This window comes from Prinia subflava, chromosome 2 (assembly GCF_021018805.1).
Source record: "Prinia subflava isolate CZ2003 ecotype Zambia chromosome 2, Cam_Psub_1.2, whole genome shotgun sequence".
Classification (NCBI taxonomy): domain Eukaryota; kingdom Metazoa; phylum Chordata; class Aves; order Passeriformes; family Cisticolidae; genus Prinia; species Prinia subflava.
Genome location: NC_086248.1, coordinates 88242500 through 88263482, shown reverse-complemented (window position 1 = coordinate 88263482; position 20983 = coordinate 88242500). Strand labels below are relative to the sequence as shown.

Here is a 20983-nt window from a genome sequence, read left to right as displayed (position 1 = left end):
AATTTCTGGTTTCAGAGGTTAGTTTAACAGAGTAAAGCACTCTTTTTGAAGTTATTTTGGTAGTGTGTTTTGAGCAAGACCCTTGTGTTAGATCAAATATTTTGTAAGCCTGAGCCAAAGCCGATTAATTTTCAGTAATTGAGTACTGAGGTGGATCACATAGTTCACAATTCTTTCATGTCTATTTCTCATCAAGACCACTTCTTTCTTGCTCCAGAAAGGTCACTGATGCCTTTTGACCTAAGATTGCTGTCCCTTCTGTGTAGGGGGAACTTTTCTATTTCCTGTTTGATGCATTCCTGTTTTAGACACAGTGGCTTACCTATGAACTGTGAAGGAAATTAGTGATATGGTCAGAAAGATGAGTGTTGACAGCACTGAATTAAGATTCGCCTCAGACACCTGCCATGGTTGTGTATATCTTTTAAGTTTTTGTTTTGTTAGTTTTAAGTAGGTGATTATTTTGGGGCCTTTCATTTCCAGACTGTGAATCTCATTTTGAGAGCTGCTGAGAACTCCTCTCTGTCAGCTTCCTCCATGAATCTGTTCATTAGTGATGACCAGTGCTTTTCCTGGGTCGTATTGTCCCAGGTTCTCTTCTGTCCACCAAGCTGATTTAAAAATAATTTGTAGGCTTCATTCCCAGTTGTATTCTGTTTGAGTTTTTATCAAGACTTCTAATTTTGTATAGAGCACCCTCTCTGATCCACTGTGGGGGAAAAAAAAAATTGTTAAATAACTTCACAGAAATCCATTCTAATCTGATCATGGAATTGCTGGAGTGGGAGGGGAGCCCGGGCATCCTCCAGTCCATGACCCTGCTCAGAACAGAGTCAGCTACAGCAGGTTGCTCAGGCATGTGCACAGCCATGCTCTGTGTAGCTCCAAGGACGGACTCCACAACCTTTCTGGACAGCCTGTTCTGCTGTGCAGAACCTACCAAGCTACCAATGGCTGGGTATACAGTCGGTAGGAGCTACCTGATGTTTGCATTTTAGAATAATTTAATGAAAGATTAATGTTTCTTTGAGCCTTTGATCCTTATTTCTGCTATTCTTTGTTCATTTTGTGAGAAAACTCTTTCGGGCAGTGCCTTTTTTTTCTGCACCTGTTATACTGCAGAGAGCACTAATTCAGAATCCAGAAAATTTTGAAAATGTTTTTTCAGTTATAATGGGTTTTTGTAATGTTGTTTGCATGCTGCTTAAGGAATGAAAAACTGAAAAACAAACCAAGAGGATTCTTTAAATCTGTATCTCCTTTCAAATAGAGTATACTTGCAGTATCAGGTAGCTTTGTCCTGAAGCCAACTGTCCTCCTGGCACTTTTTCCCATACTTGTTTTTAGGTTTGGTTTTGTTCACTTCATTGTACTCCTACAGGTCTGGGCAGCCTTCTGATATCTTCTCTGAATTTTCTAGAGCTCAGCCAACTTTCCTTTCCCCATCAAGGTCTTCAGTGTCTTTCACTGTGAGATGTTGCCTTCCAAAAGTTTTGAAGATACTGCATGTGTCACCTCTACACCCACTGTCTCCATGTGTGAATCTTTGACAGAACTAGATCAGATGAGGGGAAAGTCTTTCTGCTCATTAGCTTCAGTGTGCTGCACACGACTTCAGCACACTCAGAAACCACTGCACCCTGTTTCCTCCTAGTTGCATCAACTAATGGTTTCCATTTTGTTCTGGGTAGCTGTGTAGGCCTAGCCAAGGAAGGACTTCACCTTCTTCATGCTTTATTCTTCAAAGGGAAAAAACCCCTCAGAGTAGAAGTGATACTCAGTACTAAGAAAAACTGGGATATTATTTTTCTTTTTCTCTAAGAGATTGATTTCTTCTGTGTCTTTGTATGGGTTACAGCAATCTGCCTTTCCAAAGAATACTTGCCTTTGCTCAGAGTTTTGTTGGTTCACATGTCAGTCTTGTCCTCTCCTGGACTGTGTTAGAGGAGCTCGAGACTAAATTCAGCACCTTGACTTTAAACATAAGAGTCAATTAAACAGCTCTGCATTTACAGGGATAAAAGTGAACCCAGACCCCAGCTCTATTTTAAGGTGCCTTTCACAGAGGGATTCAAGTGTGTGATCAAGCTACTAATGCCTGAACCAGAAGGCACATAAATGCTATGTGTATAAACTGCCTAAACCATTTCTAATAACAGCATCCAAGTGCTGGCAGCTGCTGCCTGCTAACATTGAGTCCTTCTCTACATGATGAAACTGGGGTTTATGTGTTAAATACATCACAGACTTAACTGAAGTGTCACAAATCAATTGCTGTTGATGGCATATATTTAGTACTTGGGCTAAGCACTTTTATTAAGTAAGACAAGAGTTACTGAATCCTTACATTTCTGCTATGTGAGTACTTTCCCTGACATTCAGAAAGAGGTGCTTACATTTGCAGGATGTGCTGAGACAATGGTAATAGATGATTTTTTAAATTTTTAATGAAATGTTTGTCAAATATAAGTTTATATGTATGAGCCTTTTTTTGTTATTATTTTAACTGATTTAATTTGCGAAGAATGTTGATGGGAAAGGATGCTTTTGATTTGAGAAGAACTTTTCTGATGGTTTGTTAATGGCTGTTTTCTTTGGAAAATTTCATTTCCATGTTTTTGTTTTAAAGGAAAATATACCTGAAATAGAACTGTGGTGTAGAAGAGTTCTTTGGCTAGAAAGTTTTGGAGCTTAAGTAAAAAAATAGAATTTTTAAAACAGAGAAAGAGATTGTAAGAGGAAGCCTATTTAGAGCTTTTGCAAGTGGTGTTTTCCAATAAAGCTTACATCCCTTTTTGTTGTTGTGATTGGATTGTTCAGGAACACAAATGCAGCTTTTCTGATCTGCTTGTTGTATTCAACATGAGGTTCGTCTTCTATAAACCATTCTTTAAACTCTTATTGCATAGGGAATACTTATGCCAAAATGACCTTACTCTTTATTGATATATTTATTTCTCTTGGGGACTTTGTAATAAAAATAAGTCAGGGAGTGAGAGATCAGACTTTTTTGCATATCTTCACTGATTGCTGGAGAGATTGATGCTACCCATCCTATTAAAAGCAATGTCAACTGATTGAAATTAAAGGAATGAAAAAAATAGCAGTAACTGTGAAAAGTTGAAGCTTTGCAGTTTGTGCTCAGTATGTGATGGAAATTATTCTCTTGAGACATCCACAGTAATGTTGTCAGGCTGCCCTGATGGATGAGACTGGTTAAGAGGAAATGCTTAGCAGTCTGGGAATTTTGCCTGTCTTGCTGTGGGTCCATTAGACACTGAATCTATAAAATTAGATTATTGTAATTTGAAAATAGTACATTTTAATGGCTGATCTATTGTGAATAAATCTTGGCAGGCCTCTGATGGTAACATCAGTTAAGACTTACTTCACTTTGGTGGAACTGACTGATAAAATCTAAAAATGGAAATCTGGGAAACAGAGAAATGACAACTATTAAGAGATTGTCTCTGCTAGCCAAACTATTTGAATCAAGGTTGTTTTGATTTATTAATGGTAACTTGAGCTGTTCAAGGCTCAACTTGAGCCTCTTCTTGTGCTTGTTGGTGCTGATAGCCACGTTAGGGATACTACAGAGTTTGCCCATGCCCTTGGTTATCCTTGTCTCTCTGGCTTTGCCAATACCAGTTGAAGCAGTGGGAGCAGCTGGCATAGCTCCTGCCTCTGGCTTGGGTTTGGCCCTATCTTTTGAGAGGAACTACAGAACAAGGTGGAAAGGGAAGCAATGGTAGCAACTTTCCATGCTTAACAAGCTAAAACTAAAACTGTTGTCATGATTTTTTTTTCAATGTTGCCTTTCTCAGATGATAATTGGAAGGATTTTCTTGGTTTCTGTTTGTATGTGTTTTCAAGGTAGATTCTGTCTTACATTCTGTTCCAGTCATGCTGTTTTGATCATTTCTCTTCTCAGAGTGATATATAATGAAGGCACTTGTTCTTTTGTGTTTCAATTTGCATTGGAAGAATTTGCTGTTGTTTATGAGAGGAGTGTCAAAGCCTATTTAGTTCAATTCTTGATTGTAGGGAGGCTTTTACCAATGCTGCTAACAAGTAGGTGATGATACCTGAGCAGTGTTTGTGATTTCTTTAGATATTGCTTGGATTGCTTTGGATGGTATCCAAGGTTTGGTATCCTGGAAAGGAGCTGAATCTTCCTGTTGACGTGCAAAGCTTTAGAATTCAACAATACCCTGCAACACCCAATTTCAGAGATTAAATCTAGTTGTATACAATAATTACTTACACTGAACAATTACTGTGTGTTGCATGCATTGCTTTCAATTTCATTAGATGATTATTCTCTGGTTTTGAAAGAGGGCCCACAATTGCTTTTTTTCCTGTTGCTTTGTAAATCTTTCTTTCAACTACTCTGCTATTTCACTAAGTAGGGTTTTGCAGCACTATTAAATAAGCATACTGCAGCACATACTTACATTCATTTACCTTGGAAGTGCTTTGCCCCTGGCTTATTGTGGAGGAGATTTTCTCTGTGCTGCGTGGGTTCTGAACATAGCAAGGTTTATATTGACTGGTTTCTATTTAATAAACAAACGATGACAAGCATAATAGTTAAATGTCTAAACAGAAAAAGATGCTCAGATTTTGAAAACAAGCCTGTTAAAGAGCAACTGAAGATTTCTGTTTACAAAACAACTATTCCACTTGGCATAAAAATGCTTTCTGTCAACATGATGGACTAGAGGATCAAGTCTACCCTCAGTCAGTTTGCAGACAGCTCCAGTTTGAGCAGGAGTGTTGATCTTTTGGAGGGTAGGAAGGCTCTGCAGAGGAACCTGGAGAGATCAATGGGCCAAGGCCAAAGGTGTGAAGTTCACTAAGGCAAAGTGCTGAGTCTTGCCCTTGGGTCACAACAACTCCTTGCAGCACTGCAGGCTGGGGCAGAGTGGCTGGAAAGCTGTCCAGCAGGAAAGGACCTGGGAGTGCTGGTTTACAGCAGCTGAACAGGAGCCAGGGTCTGCCCAGGGGGCCAAGGAGGCTGATGGCATCCTGGCCTGGATCAGCAATGGTGTGGCCAGCAGGAGCAGGGCAGGGATTGTCCCCCTGTACTGGCACTGGTGAGGTTTTGAATGCAGTGCTCAGTTCTGGGCCCTTCACTACAGGAAAGACACTGAGGGGCTGGAGAGTGTCCAGAGAAGGGCAACAGAGCTTGTGAAGGGTCTGGAGACAAGTCTTGTGAGGAATGGCTGAGGGAGCTGGAGTTGCTTAGTCTGGAGAAAAGGAGACTCAGGGCTGACCTTATTGCTCTCTTCAGCCACCTGAAACAGCCTGTAGCCAGGTGAGGGTCAGTCTCTTCTCCCACATGGCAAGTGGCAGAGGAAATCGCTTCAGGTTGTGCCAGGGGACGTTCAGGTGGGATATGAAAAACTATTTCTTCATAGTTTTATGTGTTATGAAAGTGTTATGAAGCATTGAAACAAGTTGATTGAAAAGGTTCATCATCCCTGGAAGTATCTAAAAAAGATATAGATAGGAGGCTCAGGAATGTGGTTTAGTGGTGAACAGGTGCTGGTTGGACTTGGTGATTCTAAGATCTTTTCCAACCTTAATAATTCTAGTTTTCCTCTTAGTTTTGGGTGATATAGAGAATGAACTATAAAACCTCCTAATTTTTCAGATGATCTCTATTTGTAGTCATTTCTAATTCTGCGTCCAAAGAAGGAATGCACTTTCAATTGAAGTTTCTTGACTGGACATTGCAAAGACCTGGTGTACCTCCTGCAAGTCCATTCAACATCTGAAGCCATGAAGGCAAATCACTAATTCAACTTGCACAAAAAGCAATCCTACCTATCCTACCTTTTATTTTTCCTTTTTCGAAATGCATTTCATTGGAAAAGATAGTGTATTAACAGTACAGTACCTATACAGGTACAGTTACTCAGTACCTGTACAGAGGACAATTTTTTCCTGTGTTTCAGCACAAAATATAAAAAACAAAGGATAATTTTTCTTTTGTTTTGCATTTACTTTCAGCTACAAGGGAGTGTCTTCACAAATTAAAAAATGAGTGACAAAACTCATGGTCTATTTAGATCTTATTTTGTCTACATTACTCCCAGTAGATAATTCATTGCATTATATCAAATAGATCTGGGCTTCCACTCGTTTTATTCAAACACACAAACCTATTCTTTTTCCTAGTCTTTGTTCTGTTAAATCTAATTGTTTTCTGTGGAGTTTAGGACAGAGGGCTTTAGAGTCTCCTCAAGGCAGCTTTTCCTGCCATGATATGTGTTGTTTAGGATGTAAGAGATTAACATATTTTGTGGTTTTGGAAGTTACCTTTTAAAGTATGTGTTTATTTCTCCTTTTATGATGTAGAATTTATGAATTGATATGAGAGAAAATGTTCCAAGCTAATAGAAATCAAATTCTGATTGCTTTAAGGTTCCTAGATAATGCAGGTGGGATAAAGGAGCAATTATGTGTTAGAGTGTCCTATCTCCTGTGGAATTTGCTGGAGCTTCTCTGTGATTAAATCTTTCACCCTTTTTTTCCCCCCTCTACCTTTCTCCCTTCTCAACTTAATTTCTTCTTTTCTCTTTTCACCCTAATGTCTTCTGAGGTCATTTTCTATACCAGATTGTAAGGGTGTACTAAACAGAGTTATTAAATCTAAAATTACTGGTCATTCTCATGATCTTGAAAACTCATTGATGACATTTCAGAAAGGTTTTTATTCTGCCTGGTGAGAATAGCCACCCAGCTTAATAAAGCTCCCTGATAAATTGTTCTTCCTTTTGCTTGTGGGAAAGGCATCAAAAGTAGCTAAAATTGTAGTAGAGTCTGTCTGAATTCATGCTCTATTTCAGGGTGACTCGTTCGTTCAGCCAGAGCTGACTTTGCATCAGATCCCAGCAAGCACCTGTTCCAGTGACACCATTTATTTTTAATTGCTTCTCCACCCTCAGAGCAGTATATGAAAAAGATACTTATTATCCTGTCAGGTTACATTAGATGTATTGGGTTCTGCATCTAATCCTAGGACGGCGCTGTGAGTGTCCTGTGGGCTAGCATGATTTGATTCTCCTCAGGAGTGCAAGTGTATCATGCTGGCTGATTGCTGTGACCGCCTGAGTGGGTGGCTGAGCCTGCCTTCCCTAGCACCGGGACAATGCCGCTCTTAGGATGGAGCAGGTGTGCTTCAGGTGCCTGCTGAAGCCCGAAGCATTGTGCAGGGCTGATGGGCTTGAGCTGCCTCTCCTGTTCAGCCACCTGCAGCTCTCTTTGCTGTGGTGGCCCTGAGGTTTCCCCCAGGGGCAGCGGCTCTCGGCGTTAATGCCCTGCTGGGAGGCATCAGGGAGAGCTGCTGGTTGTGGTTTGTTGGGACTCGTTTTCCAGATGTTCTTCACATGGAAGACAGATTTTGATGAAATGTTTGGGGTTTTTCTTTGTTATTTTGAAGATTTTCTTCCTGGTTTATTTTCCTCTGAATACGTGGGTGAAATCCAGGTGAAGCCAGAGTCGCCTCTCAGTGGACTCTGATGTGGTGTCCGTATGTCCACGTCTCTCTGGTTAGTCAGAGCATCACTGTGAGTAACGCTTCAGATGCAAATTACTCTTGCATGTTGGGCAAGATGTCAATGACCTGTGTTAATCAGGAAAGTATGAGTTTGTTTCCTTTATTCAACTTACCCACTTATCCAATTGTTTGGCCAAGCACTGGAGAAATGTTTCATTATCGTTAGTATTTTTTCATTTTATATTTTAGTGGTTTTTTTCCCCATAATTTAATTTGCTTCCCATCAACCAGACTGAAAAAAAAAAAAAAAAGAGTAATGTGCAAAACCAGCTTTGGCATGTGCCAGATGCAGATCTGTTATTTATCCTCTATTCAATGACCAGTGCTTTCCAAATAAGATTATTTCAAAATTATTGTACAGCTCAAAGAGAGTTTTTATGACTGACAGCATCACAATTTGGTAGGTTTAAAGCTGATTTCTTCACATACTAAGTGTTGAAATGGCTCTTCTGAGAACCATCAGTGATTTACATTCCTTCTGATATGAGGGGAAGGATTCATCTTGCCTCAGACTAAACATTTGATGGATGTTAATTGGCATGTTGGAAGCATTGGCTTTGACTTTTTACTCTAGATCTGACTGGAACTCTTGGAATAAGTATGTTACACTCATATATATGACCACAAATTATATCTGATATCTTCTGTCAGTTTGTCAGGTACATAGTTAATTGATTTTCACTGATTTATCAGAATATTTCTTAAAAGAACCTGTTGGGAAAATAAATGTATTTTTAAAATATTTCTTTGTTGTCATTTATGAAATAGCTCCTCAAGTCAGCTGGGCTTGAATAAAAATAATTTTTAGAACTCTTCTACTAGCTGAGTATTGGAGCAAAATGCACTTTTACCAGTAGTTTAGGAAAATATGAATATGCATAAGCTTCATTACTGATCATGACACCTTAGGCAAGAATGAATGTGTCACCAGCATCAGGCAGGCAGCTGTGATTTGGATTTTGTTCAAGCATTGTCAGAAACTCTAGTCCTTTTTTCAGCCAGTTTGGGTCACTTGTATCAGCTTGGCAGTGCATGTTTTACAGGTCACTGCAGATGCTGGTGGAGAGTACAGTTCAATAAATGCATTAGAGGATACTTGAGGTGATGTATTTGGGCCAGTGGAGGCTGAAGTGCTGCACTAGTGGAAGTGTCTCCTCAAAGACACAGCCAGCGCCAGTGGGACGGTGACAGATTGCGAGAGCTGCCCCATCTGATGTCTTTCATAAATACTTGTGAGCCACCTCAAAGATATCCCCAGAGACCTTACAGTTTTGGGCCAAGACAATCTGCCAAAACTGGAGCCAGTCCACCACGACAGCAGCTTTGGGGAATGGTGTGGGAAAGCAGTAGAGATGTAACCTCTGTATGACGACAGACAAACTTTCCCTAGTGACACATCTGCTAGCAGGATCTTCTTCAGGACTGATTAGAGAGGAGAAAACAGTGAATTTTTCAATTTGCTCTTGGGAAGAGTTGTGCAAATACCTAAAATGGGCAGCCAACTGCTTCTGTGTCAGAGGTTCTGCTCTGGCCATGTACACGTGGTAGAATTTCCAGAGAAAAATGTGCTTCTGATATTTGAGGGGGGTTTTATGTTTTCAAACCTTTTTTGGGAGTCAGGATTTTGCTATTAAAATGTATTCCATAGGATAAATACCACTAAATCAGTTAATGCTCTCTACTAAGACCTAAAAAGGTATTGGGTTTTTATTATTGTTATTATTCTTTGTTATTCTTAAAACACTGCTTTATCAATCCAGAATAGCTTGTGTTAGGGGAAGAGGTTCCTGACTTTGCCCATCTTGGAAAGAAAAAATGTACCCATCAGTTTTCCTTTTTGTCCCCCCAGGTGTTAACTTGAATGCAACAAGTTTTAAAGATGCAATTTCAATCAGACGCAATTCTAGATGGACATAAGTTAATTACCATTTAAAAAAACCCCAGCAAACAAATAAACCCCACAATCAAAACCAACATTAAAGGAACAATAACAAAAGAGAAATACAAATAGATACTATGTAAAACCATCTGACAGTAGTTAAACCTATCCTAGTACTCCTAAGGTGTCCTGGAACATTTCCATAGACTCTTGCCTCTGTAATTTGAGTGTTGGCAGTGTCCTTTGGGAATGGATACTTGAAGTACTTTATTCTTTTCATCTGTGGATTTTTATTACTGTTTCTACCTTGACTGTATCTGCTGAATTTGCAGTGCTGATTTCAAATAGTTGCTGACTAAAGTTTTTACCTTCAATTTTCCTTCATTGTTTTGCAAAGCAGTTTTGTTTGTTCTTGCTGGGCAGGAAGGGCATTAATTAAGTTTAGGGTATTGTTAGATTGTGTAAATGCCAACATCATAGAATATAATTTAATTTCTACTCTGGATAAGAGAGCCCTTACTTAGAAAATTGTCATTCAATTATTTTTAACACCATAAAATCATGCTTATTTATGAGGAAAAATGATATTTTGGTTCTTGATTGGTCTCTGTGACAATAAGCTAACACATTTATCCATTCCAAGTCATACCACGATAATCAGGGCCTTTTAGAAAGCTGCATGGGCCAAAGCAAAAATAGTAGCAATCAAATTCCCACTTCTTGTGTATTGATCTGGGATTATTCAGTCCAAATTAATGTTGGTCTTTACAGTTACAAAATGTCCATATGAGAAGATCAAGGGTTGTATGGAATGAGATAAAAAGACAACATAAATTCTGGTATTAAAAAAAACCCCAACAACTAGTTTTGCCTGTAATACTTTGCCATATTCAAGCCTTATAGAAAGGTTTTATATGAACATATTCACAATCTGAATGTAGAAATAAAATAAAAAACATCTGGTTAACTAATTAATGTATACGACAAGGGCTATTTATACAATATTTGTTGTTCTTCTGAGAGGCTTTTAAAAGTTGTTATGTTAGGATATTTTAGTGTGTTTCACAGATGGGTGAACAGTGAATGGGTTTCTGCTCCAAAGAGCTAAATAGGCAGAACAGCTGATGTGGGGCTTGTGTGGCTGCTACGTGGCTTTGGACAGGACTCACTAAATACCTCAGCTGTTGAGTTTTACATAATTTGAAAGTCACGGTAATGGTATTTACCCAAGACTTAAACATGGTACAAACAAAGGGAAGAGGCTGAGATTTTTTTTTCCGTGACTAAACAGGTACCAAGTGAGCACTTGCTGTTGAGCTGGCAAGTCTCAGCCCCTGATTCCTGACTGATGGATATGCAGAGCATCCCCTGGAGCGTGCAGCTGGGTTCCCTAAGGCATGACAGGGACAAGAATAGCTTCTCCTAAGGAGTGCAGCATTGCTGTCCTCACCTCTGTTAGGGAGGAAGCTGCCTGCCATGGGCTGGGGCAGAGCCTCCACAGCTGCCATTCAGGTGCATTGCCTGGAGTCACTGCCATGGAACAGGCACTGCATGAGGGGCAAACTGCTCTATGTTACTGCATTTGGAAGATGTTTTCTAATAAAATTTATAGATAATGAATCTTGAAAACATCAGCTCAGAATTAAGAGTGTATAAACAAGATGTTGAGAAAACAACTCGGTAGTAGGAGGGGGTTTTTTGTGTATGAATTGAGGATATGTTAGAACTGGGGCATCAAACTGCAGTGAAGATATTTAGCAGCATAGAAATAAAAACTAGGCCAGACTTTCTGTATTCCTGGTAAGGGGTCAGAAATCTAATGGGAAAAAGGGATTAAATAAAATAAAAATAGGCCGGTCCTTTCTAAAAACTAAGGAGAAAGTGAGAGGGTAAAATAGTGTGTTTGGTAACTAAAATTGGGGTTTAAAAAGGTTTCTGTTCTGATGGTGTCCTTGTCCTTTCATGTCTAAGGATTAAGTACGAACTTTTAAAAGATGTAGACAACGCAACTGTGTGGGCTTTTTGGTAAGCATATCCTGGAGATCTTCAATTACAGATGGTAGTGAACAGAGAAAACTAAATGATGTAGTGCCTCTTGGTTAATGGTATATATGGCATTCTAGATAATAAACAGACATGACAGATAGATTTCTTATTCTAAATTCAACAGAATTGGATCACTTTCTCTTTTTTTTAGTTAAAGTTTTGCAAAATGTACCTTATCTTTTTTAATTTCAATTCACCTCAGATCCTCGGGATCCTCATGTTTTTGTAGTTTACCCTTCAAAGTAGCACCTAGCTGTCTATGATGTGATAATGTGAGCTACAGATCTGCTTTTTGCAAGGGTGAGGTTTTAATTTTTTTTTTAAGCACTGACTGATGTAGCACCTTGATGTAATGAAAACAGCAGAGGCACTGTGGCTGTTGCACAGGCAGGATACTGGCAAGCCTTAATGGAGGGAACACCATTCCTCTCATTAACATCAAACCTGAGAAGAAAGCTAGATTTCAAGAACTTTCATGTCAGTGTAGATGTTTTGAATAATGAATGGTAGTGTGTTAAATTGTTAATACTTTATCTACAAACTCTGACTTGAAGTAGTTCATCTTACTGCTTGTGTGTACTTCATTTTTCGTGGCTTACACGCTGATTAAATCTTGTCATGCAATAAAGATGTTTCCTCATTGCTTTCTTAGTTTTTGCGCTTTTTGAAATTTATTTTCCTTCCCCTTGACAGACATCTGTACCTTGTTTTCCTTCTCTGCTTCTCTACCTTTTCATTTGGGTTTGGCTTTGTGCAATTCTGATGGTGTCCTTGGGCGTTTCATTACAGGCCTCTTTGTGGTCTTTCCCTATCCCCCAGTGGTTTAGAAACTCCATAAACTCCATTGCTTGGAACGTTTTCAGACTCCCTCCCACACACATGTGTGTTCCCTGCCTAGATGAGCTATCTCGAGTCTATATTTGGAGACTGAGAGTGTCTGGAGGATAAATCTGTGTTGGCCACAGTGCTGCAAATATCAAACAAATTCACAGTTTTAAGTATTATGTTAAGATAAGAATTTGGCTAATTAATTTTGGTGTAATTATTAGAAGACTGTGTCATAAGATAGTTAATCCAGTGAATATGCCTATGTGATGCCAGTTTTATTAGACTTGAAATCAAAATGTATCAGCTCTTTTTACACCTGAGAAGGATTATACTTTGTGACAGCAATTAGTAGGCTTTAATAATATGGAGTGACTGGAACAAGACAGACTCTCCTGGAGCTGGCCAAGGGATGTCTTTTGGGGCAAAATATGTAGGATTAGTGTTTAGCTAAGAGACACTGTGGAGAAGATGTGCCATTCTGCTTTAAGCAGAAGGAAGCATTTGTCCCCTTACTTAGACTTGGATTGCTGATCTTAATTCACACTTTGAAACTGGGCATCCAGATGCTGGATGGGAACGGCAGCCTCTGGTACTGCAGTGCTCTTCTGCCAGCCACCTCAGCATGGAGCTCTTCCAGAGACATTCCATGAGCTGATTAGTTCCTGGCATTGCTGCCACCCCTCACTCTGGCCCTCACTCACACATTTAAGTAATGTCCTTTGAAGAAGCACCTTTAAGTCAGCCACACTGCTGTCTCCATCCCCAGGAGAAACTTGAGACCCTGTGGTTCTCTGATTTTGCTCTTGCTTGCAGTAGTTACTAGGATCTGTGACTTTAGCCCCATGTACTAGGTGCAAATTATAGGTTGCAATTGCAATTGCAATTGGCTATGCTTTTTGTTTCTTTGATGACTTCTTACAGAAAGCTGCTTATTTTGTTAAGATTTAAAAAAAAAGGGATTTTAATGTTACCTGCTACACAGAGCCCATGGATCAGGAGGAGCCTTTGTTTTGGTACTCTTATTGGAAGCGAAAGGTGCTGTTTGAATTTTCTGTGGAGTGTGAAGACTGGTCAGGTCAGCTGGTTTCTCCTGCCTCAGCACCCTCAGGCACTTGTCTCTCAGCAGTCTGCTGCAAGAATCCGCTGACCAGCTCTCAGTTCTTCCCACAGCTGCAAAACCCATTAAAATATTGTAGTGCTGACAGGCAGAAATGCTGTAAAAATGCAAATTTTCTTGTGCTGAAGGGCAAGATGCCAAGAAATGCTTTTCAAAACGTTTCACTGCTGCATAAGGATTTAGGGTAGTTGATAGAGCTGGAATGCTAAGTTTTAAGCAATGGGAGAGAAGCTTTTACCATTAGTGAGTTCACTAGGATTTTGATTCTTCAGTCACCTGAGGACTTGGGTACAAAGGGCTTACTTTATGTCCTTTCTTTGGTTTTTTCACTATTTTTATTTTTAAACAGAAAATAATGGGCATCTCTTAGATGATGTTCTGCTCTGTTGGTGAACAAAGGAAGGAGTGCTTACTAGGCTCAAAAATGGCACTCAGGTCACCTGCCTACATGCAGTGCTTGGAAACTCAATAGAAAAGCCCAGGATAGAGGGGTGTACTGTGTTTCAGCAGATATTTTAGCTACTTGTATCCACTGATGCTCAGTAGAGCAGTGGCCAAGTCAAATGCACAGAGTGGTGCCCATGACTCAGATTCAGTAGAGCACTGAGCCAAGGAGATTGTTTTTTCTTTAAAAGCAAGATGCTTTAACTAAAATAAATATGTCTTCTGTTGCAAAAGAAAGTGGTGATGAGTGCTTTGTGCAGATTTTAGAAAAGGCAGTGACACAGTCAGAAAGTTTTAAGATCATTTTTCCATCATCTCTCATCTGAAATAATTTAACAGCCGTGTAACAGTTGACTATCAAGACTGTTAATCAAAGGATATTATTTTCTTCCCTAAACCACAGTTTAAAAAAAGGGAGGGTTTTTCCCACTATGGTAATGTACTTTCTATTGAAACAATTCAATAATTTCCTCCTCTGCTAGTCCTCCTTTGCCCTGTGTGAGCTGTTCAGGCACAATGTGCATGATAAATTTTCTCTGAAGTGCAGTCATCTGCATTGATGTGCTGTATTTGTGGTGCTGTATTTATGTTGCTGTATTTAATCTTAGCTCTCAGTTTTACATCAGATGATGCATAACAAGGACAGGTAGGATTTAGAATGGGCTACTTTGCAGTTCAGCAAATTACTTTGCTGAAGATTGTCTCTACCACCTTCAGAATGCTTTACACAAGTGTAAATAAGGCAAAATAATGTCTTTTCTGTGTACTTCCTTATAACACTACTGAGGTGCATCCTGAGTGTTTAACGAGCATTTCTTGATTCGGCAATATCAAGAAACAAGAGCTCTTAGTAATAACATTTCAGTAGTGATCTCAACAGTATACAAATATGGAATTAATACATGTACTTCAGTATTGTCTAATTTTAATCTGAGTAGTCAGGAAAGGGGCATACAAGATTCTCACAAGTTACTCAGAAAGATCTGGGTCACACAGAGCAGTTTTCCATGCACAGTGTGGAAGTCCCATTGATAGGAACAAAATATAAAGAAGGCAGAAAAAAATTGTACCTTCCCACGGGGGAATGAAACTGAAAAATGTTAAATGTGGGATGTTTAACACTGTTTGAGAAGCTGGTGGTGTTGGCACAAGCGTACCCTGAGGGTGTGCACTAATTACAAAAGAGTAGGTTAGCTTTTTTTTTAATCTCAGCAGCCAAAGACTTGCTCTTTTATTTTATTTTTTGTAATCCTTTGATAATCAAAGACTTATCAGCTGGATAATCTGTAGCTGTACCAAACTTGTTTATCCTTAAGCTTATCTGAGAAACCATATTGCAAGACAGAGGAGTTATCAGTGGGCTGGACTGAAGTTTATTAGCTGTGTTATGGTATTAAAGTGGTATGCATGATCTTCATTGTCATCCTGATATATTTGTGGAGTATTTGTGTGTTGTAATTACAAAAAAAATCTCCAAGCTTTCCCTATTTATATTGACCTAGTATGCTATTAGATAAATAACATGTGTGTACCAATTCTAAGAATGAGTTAGTTGTAGATTCTTTACTGAAAACGTAGGGTTTAGTTGTTTCTATGGTATCTTTCATCTGGAAGTAGACTAGAACTGCCATCTCTAGAGTTTTAACTCACAAATTCTGACTTTACTGTTTTTAGTTATAACCAAGATCAGTTTGTTTTAAAAATCTACTAAGGATAATAAAAGCATTTAATCAAATTCAAAGACTTATCTACAAAGAGCAAATGATTTGCTTTTAATGTCTTTGAGAGGCACATAGGTGCAGTGTTTAAACAGTAACAAACATCAAGGAGTAAGCATCCATTTTCTAATACTACCTTTTATTTGGAACTAATTTATTTCATATGGGAAATAAATTGTCTTCATAACAAACTTTGTTGTTGTTGTTGCATCTTCTCTTTTCCTCTCCTTTGCTCTCCTCATCCAGCAATCCATCATGATGGTATGTACCTTTTTTTCCCCTCTTCCAGGTTTCAGGTAATTCTTTGAACTCATACTGTTGCTAATAATGTGGCAATGAAGAGGGACATTTGTCTGACATATTCAAGATTAATGGACTTTCTGTGTCTCTTGCCATCTAGCAAGGCAAGAATGCTGATTGGCCTTTTATTAATAATGACTCTAATGTGAGATACTCTTCCTACACATAAGTGACAAGTTAGGAATACAAAATAGATGGAGTTAGAGTGGAAAAACAACTAACCTATTGTTCCTCAGTCCTCAGGAAATATTTTGTGTTAGGCTTTGTCAAGGTCAAAAGCAGTGGCAAAGCATTGAGCTCTCCTACCCATGGCTTTTCTTTTAATGAGGTGTGTTGTAAATATTGTTCTACAGTTTAGTGCCAATGTTGTAGAAAGCTAATTCTGGAAGGTCATCACATTGCATGCACAGTGGCCAACCTTGAAATTGTGTAGAATACCTGATTGCATGAAGTGTAGCTAAATAAAAATTACCAATCTCTGTATCAGAAAGAGAAAAAGATAAAGAAAGAATCTGTGCTCATTTTCTGAAGAACACATTCTCAGCAGGATTTTTTTTGCTATTATAATTAGTTAACAACCCAAGAGGGCTGTTTTCTGTTGTGTAAGCAGCTCAAGTTAACTGTTCTAAAAGCAAAGCACTACTCACCTCACTCTGGCTTGGTGTGATGTTGGGCCCATACTGGAATTAGATGAAAATAGTTAGGATAGCAATCACTGAGAGCAGAGCACAGAAATGGAGTAACTGAATTCTCTCTCACACTGCCAATGAGGCAGTCATGGTTATTTATGTCCCGTTTGAGCCTTTAAATTTTACTGCCAGGCATTTTTCTTCTTTGGGAAACTCTGGTAACCTCTTTCCTAAAGTACTTCTCACAACTCCCCTCTGTCAGATCCTGTGGGTAAGAAGGGAGCGTGGCTGTAGGAAAATGTGCTGTGACCACTGCTTGGACCAGCAACGAGAGTTGGGGCACCTTGTCTCCATCTCCACCCTCTGGGTGCTTATTTCTTGTCTCTGAGTCTCTCTGCTGGAGAATTGTGAATTTTCTGAATCTGGAATTACCACGTTTGAATGCAGTAACTACTGAGTTGAAACCTGAAAATACTGCTGCAAGTCTGTGCTGGAATAAAGAGTTTCTGTGTGGTCTCTCATTTAAAGAGAGAGTCTACATCACAAACTAGTCTAAGTCTACATCCAAATTAGTCTAAGACTCCTATGTTATCAAATGTTTTCATTGTTTGAAGAGTTAATCTCTTAAATTTACTTCTTGCCCCCCATACCCCCAAATTTACCCTATTTTAAATACTTAGTTGTTGCTTTTTTCTTTTTTTTAAATTAATATGAGAGTAAAATAGAAGATTTTTTTAATAACAGCATTTTTCTCATTAAGAGTAAAATTCTGTTTAATTTAGGATTTATTTAATATGCAAAGTATTTGTAGCAAATTGAACACCACTTGAAAATCTGTATTTTGGCATGGCACTAAAGTAGTTCAACAATTACACAAATTTTCCTATTTTGTTAACCATTCAGTGGATTTTTGAAAAAAAAAATCCCATTTGCAATGAAAAAGAATCAATTTGAGATAATAAAATAGAAAGCGTTTTCAAACTGCTGAAACTTTACTCTGCATTTGAGGACAACAGTGAGAAAAGTGACTTTCATTAATGATGCCACTATTTTGTGTGTGACTACTAACTAGCAGCAGAAAGCTTCTGCTAATGCTTTGCAGTACCTTGCTGAAAAATTGCAGTAATTTTCTTTTATTCATGTGTGTTCCTTCATGATTTTGTTGCTTCTTGTACTACAATAAAGTCCAAATTCTAGGTAGTTAATAATTCAACTATCCAGTTTTGGGGATTTGTACTAGAAGGTGTTTTGTGTATGTGGTTTCTGGATTTGGGGCCTTGGTAGTTTTTGATAGAAAAGTTGATGTCTTCTACAGATAACTTTTTTATATTATTATTATATCATCATGGAATGCTTGGGAACACAGGTCAGTCAAAAACTCTTAATCAGTCAGTCAGACAAGTGCAGCTGAATACAGTCTTGATGTTTCACCAACTCAGAATTAAACTATTAAACTGATAAAAGGTCTCTAATTTGTGCAGAGCTTCTTGTTTTGAGAGGTGATACATGGGGATGTTCAGCATAGATTATGTCAGCAAAGCTTCTTGGATTTTTTTGTTGTTGGTGGAGGCTTTTGTGTTTGGTTTTTTACAGCAAACAACTGTTGCTCTAATCCTCATTTTAGTTGCTTGTTGTGTTTTAGTTCTTTGACTTGTAGTAGCAAGCTTGCAGTGGCAGAACGTGTTTGATTTTCATTCAGCCCCACCCTCATGGGACAGTCTGTTTAGGTGCTGAGGAGAAGACAACAATGCATATTTTTGCCGTCCATATGCTTGGAAGCTGAAGAAATTTCTTTTTCATGAGATCGTTCTGTTATGGCTCACTGATATACTTCATAGCAACAGTGTAATTACAAGTTATGTGGCTATTGCTTCTTGGTTTTAGTAGCTGAAATGACAAAATGTAATAATGAGTGAATTTTTCACATTCCCATATTTTAACAAAGATGGATTTCCATTTAGTGATGTGACTCTTGTGTATTCCAGTTCAGACACTCTAGGGCTGAAAACTTGGCTAAAACTTCCCACTATATTATGCAAGATACGTTGTTACTTTAATTAACTAACATATTACTTCTTTCACCAAAGCTCTCAAAATTACAATTGCAATGAGGTTATTAACTACAAATTAAAATTCAGCAATAATGAAGGAGATAAGGAAGAACTGTCTAGAAGATATATAGAGTTCATAAATGAAAAATAATATTATGAACTTTAGTTGATACTGAAAACTACTATTCCATACTGGGAGCAGGGGAATAATACATTAAAATGTAAAAACAAATTAAGTTTTAAAAACCAAATGAAAATGCTTTATATTTTTTTTCATTTAGTTTTAATTTGCCACTAACACTGCACCTGAGTTCTGTTACCTAATTTCTTCTAGATTAAATGTCATATCTTTTTAAAAAGTCAAATAAGAATTGACAATATTTGGAATTTATTTGATTGAAATATATAAAATCCTTCTTTAGCTTCATGCATGAGGCCTACAGAAAATCTTGCTAAGCGTGCTATGTTTTCTTTGGACCAAAGACTAAAATTATTGAGATTTCTTTTAATAGTGGCAAACTAGTAGTGAGCTAGCTACATAGTAAAATTTTTTTAAACTGTCTTTTCACTATTTTATTCTGCTTATTCTCAGGTTGTACAGTATTAAGTTATACTCTTAGGTTTTATGTTTGATACAATAGAGGTGTGTTGTTTCTTTTGGGGATATCATTAGGGGTTTATTTATTGGAATCTGAGCAAGTTTAGGGATGTTCAGTGTCCATGCCCAGCTGTGCTCAGGCAGTTGTGTCTAACAGACACAACATCACTTTCACACTACTGAAAACCATCTCTTTTTTTTTTACTGGAGTCTATTTGCTACTGAAAGAGTACTATGTATTTTTAAACATTTTTCAGACAAAATGTGCCCCACTGTGTCATGCTCACAGTGCTACTATATTGAGTCTGCATCTCACATTTTTCTGCTTTCATTGATGCTGCAGAGTGGAAAGTAACAGGAATAAGTCAAATCCATTTCCAAATATCAGTATCTAAAAGGTCTGTCCTAAACTTGAAAGTTGAATGTACCGTGGCATTTGGGAGTGCACCTCTGGCTTCTTATGCATTCTGCCTGGGGGGTTTTTTGGGGGAGGTAGAAGGGTGTTGACAGTGTTTGATTCAGATCTGTCCTGCTTGCCCTGCTTTTTATTTTAGTAACCTCCATTGGAATTTAGCATTTTGCAGTTTTCATTGATCTCATTGAATAGACATACTATGTGGTGACCTTTTTTGAGTTTCTTATTTACTTTGACTTTGTTCTTCCAGGGATCAAAGTCATTTCCCAAACATTTAGGTATTTTCCAGACATGCAATTTATAGACTGATAGCTATTTTACTGTGTATGTTTGTCAGGTGTCAAAAAACCCCTTTCTGTTATAAACAGGCTTGTGGGAAAAATCACATTTTTCTGATTGTATTTGAGCTAGTGGCAAATAAAACAGTGATTTTATTAATCTAGTTATTCTTTGAAGCCAGATAGAAGGAAAAGAATATGGAGAGTATATAAAATAATAATACAGAGAGAATATAAAATAAGAGTCATTTAAATTGTTTATATCTGTGTTCCCTTAGTTACAGTAATGATTGTGTTATTATCCAAGTGCATTTTTTTGCCTAGGACAGATTTCCAGAGTGAACTTTCAAAACCTGGATAATCAAAAAAGCAGTGAGGATGTGCCAACATAAACTTCTGAAACAGAATTGGTCACTTAATGTGTATTTGAGAGTCTGTCAGCCAAGACCTGAAGGATTAAGGAAAATTGGGAAGTTATGTTGCACCATACTTGGGGAGAAAAGGCAAAACCGTTATTTGGCAGAGATGTAACTTTATATTGAAATTATTCCTTCATGAATGCATTGTAAGGTAAATAAAGTATTGACAAGCATTCCTCGTAAAAATTGTGACGAATTGAGTCAGAATATAGCTGGAGAGGGCAAATAGGATGGAAACTGTCCAGACAAAGGAGTGTTGTAAATTATTTATTTCTCATCTCTGCAGTACTCAGAACATGTACAACCCTAATTACCTAAGACTTGGTCATGATACTTTAAAACAAGTCAGTGGAATATTGTTATAAATTTCCCCAGGCACAAGAGTAACTCCTGTCCTGAACAACTGTTTCAGCTAAATTAGAATATATTCTTTCACTGTTGGTTTTTGAAGTTTTTACTCCTGTGGCCAAGAAGTTTTTCACCATTTAATAATGCCAGAATTAGAAAGACCAGACAATATGCTGTGGTGGGTTGGCTTTGGCTGGATTGCGGGTGTCCACCAAGGCTGCTTTATCACTTGCCTCCTCAGCTGAATGGGGGGGAAAGAATATAACACTCACGGCTCAAGATAAGGGCAGGGAGAGATCACTCAGCAGTTACTCTCATGGGCAAAACTGAATCAGTTTAATCACCAATC

The 20983-nt window shown here is 38.2% G+C and overlaps 1 protein-coding gene across 5 annotated transcripts in view; it reads left to right on the top strand.

The window, feature by feature from the left end:
* The window catches only part of PLD5 (phospholipase D family member 5), a 186065-nt gene that overhangs the window by 76783 nt on the left and 88299 nt on the right, over positions 1-20983 (top strand). The gene's annotated exons all lie outside the window — the stretch shown is intronic.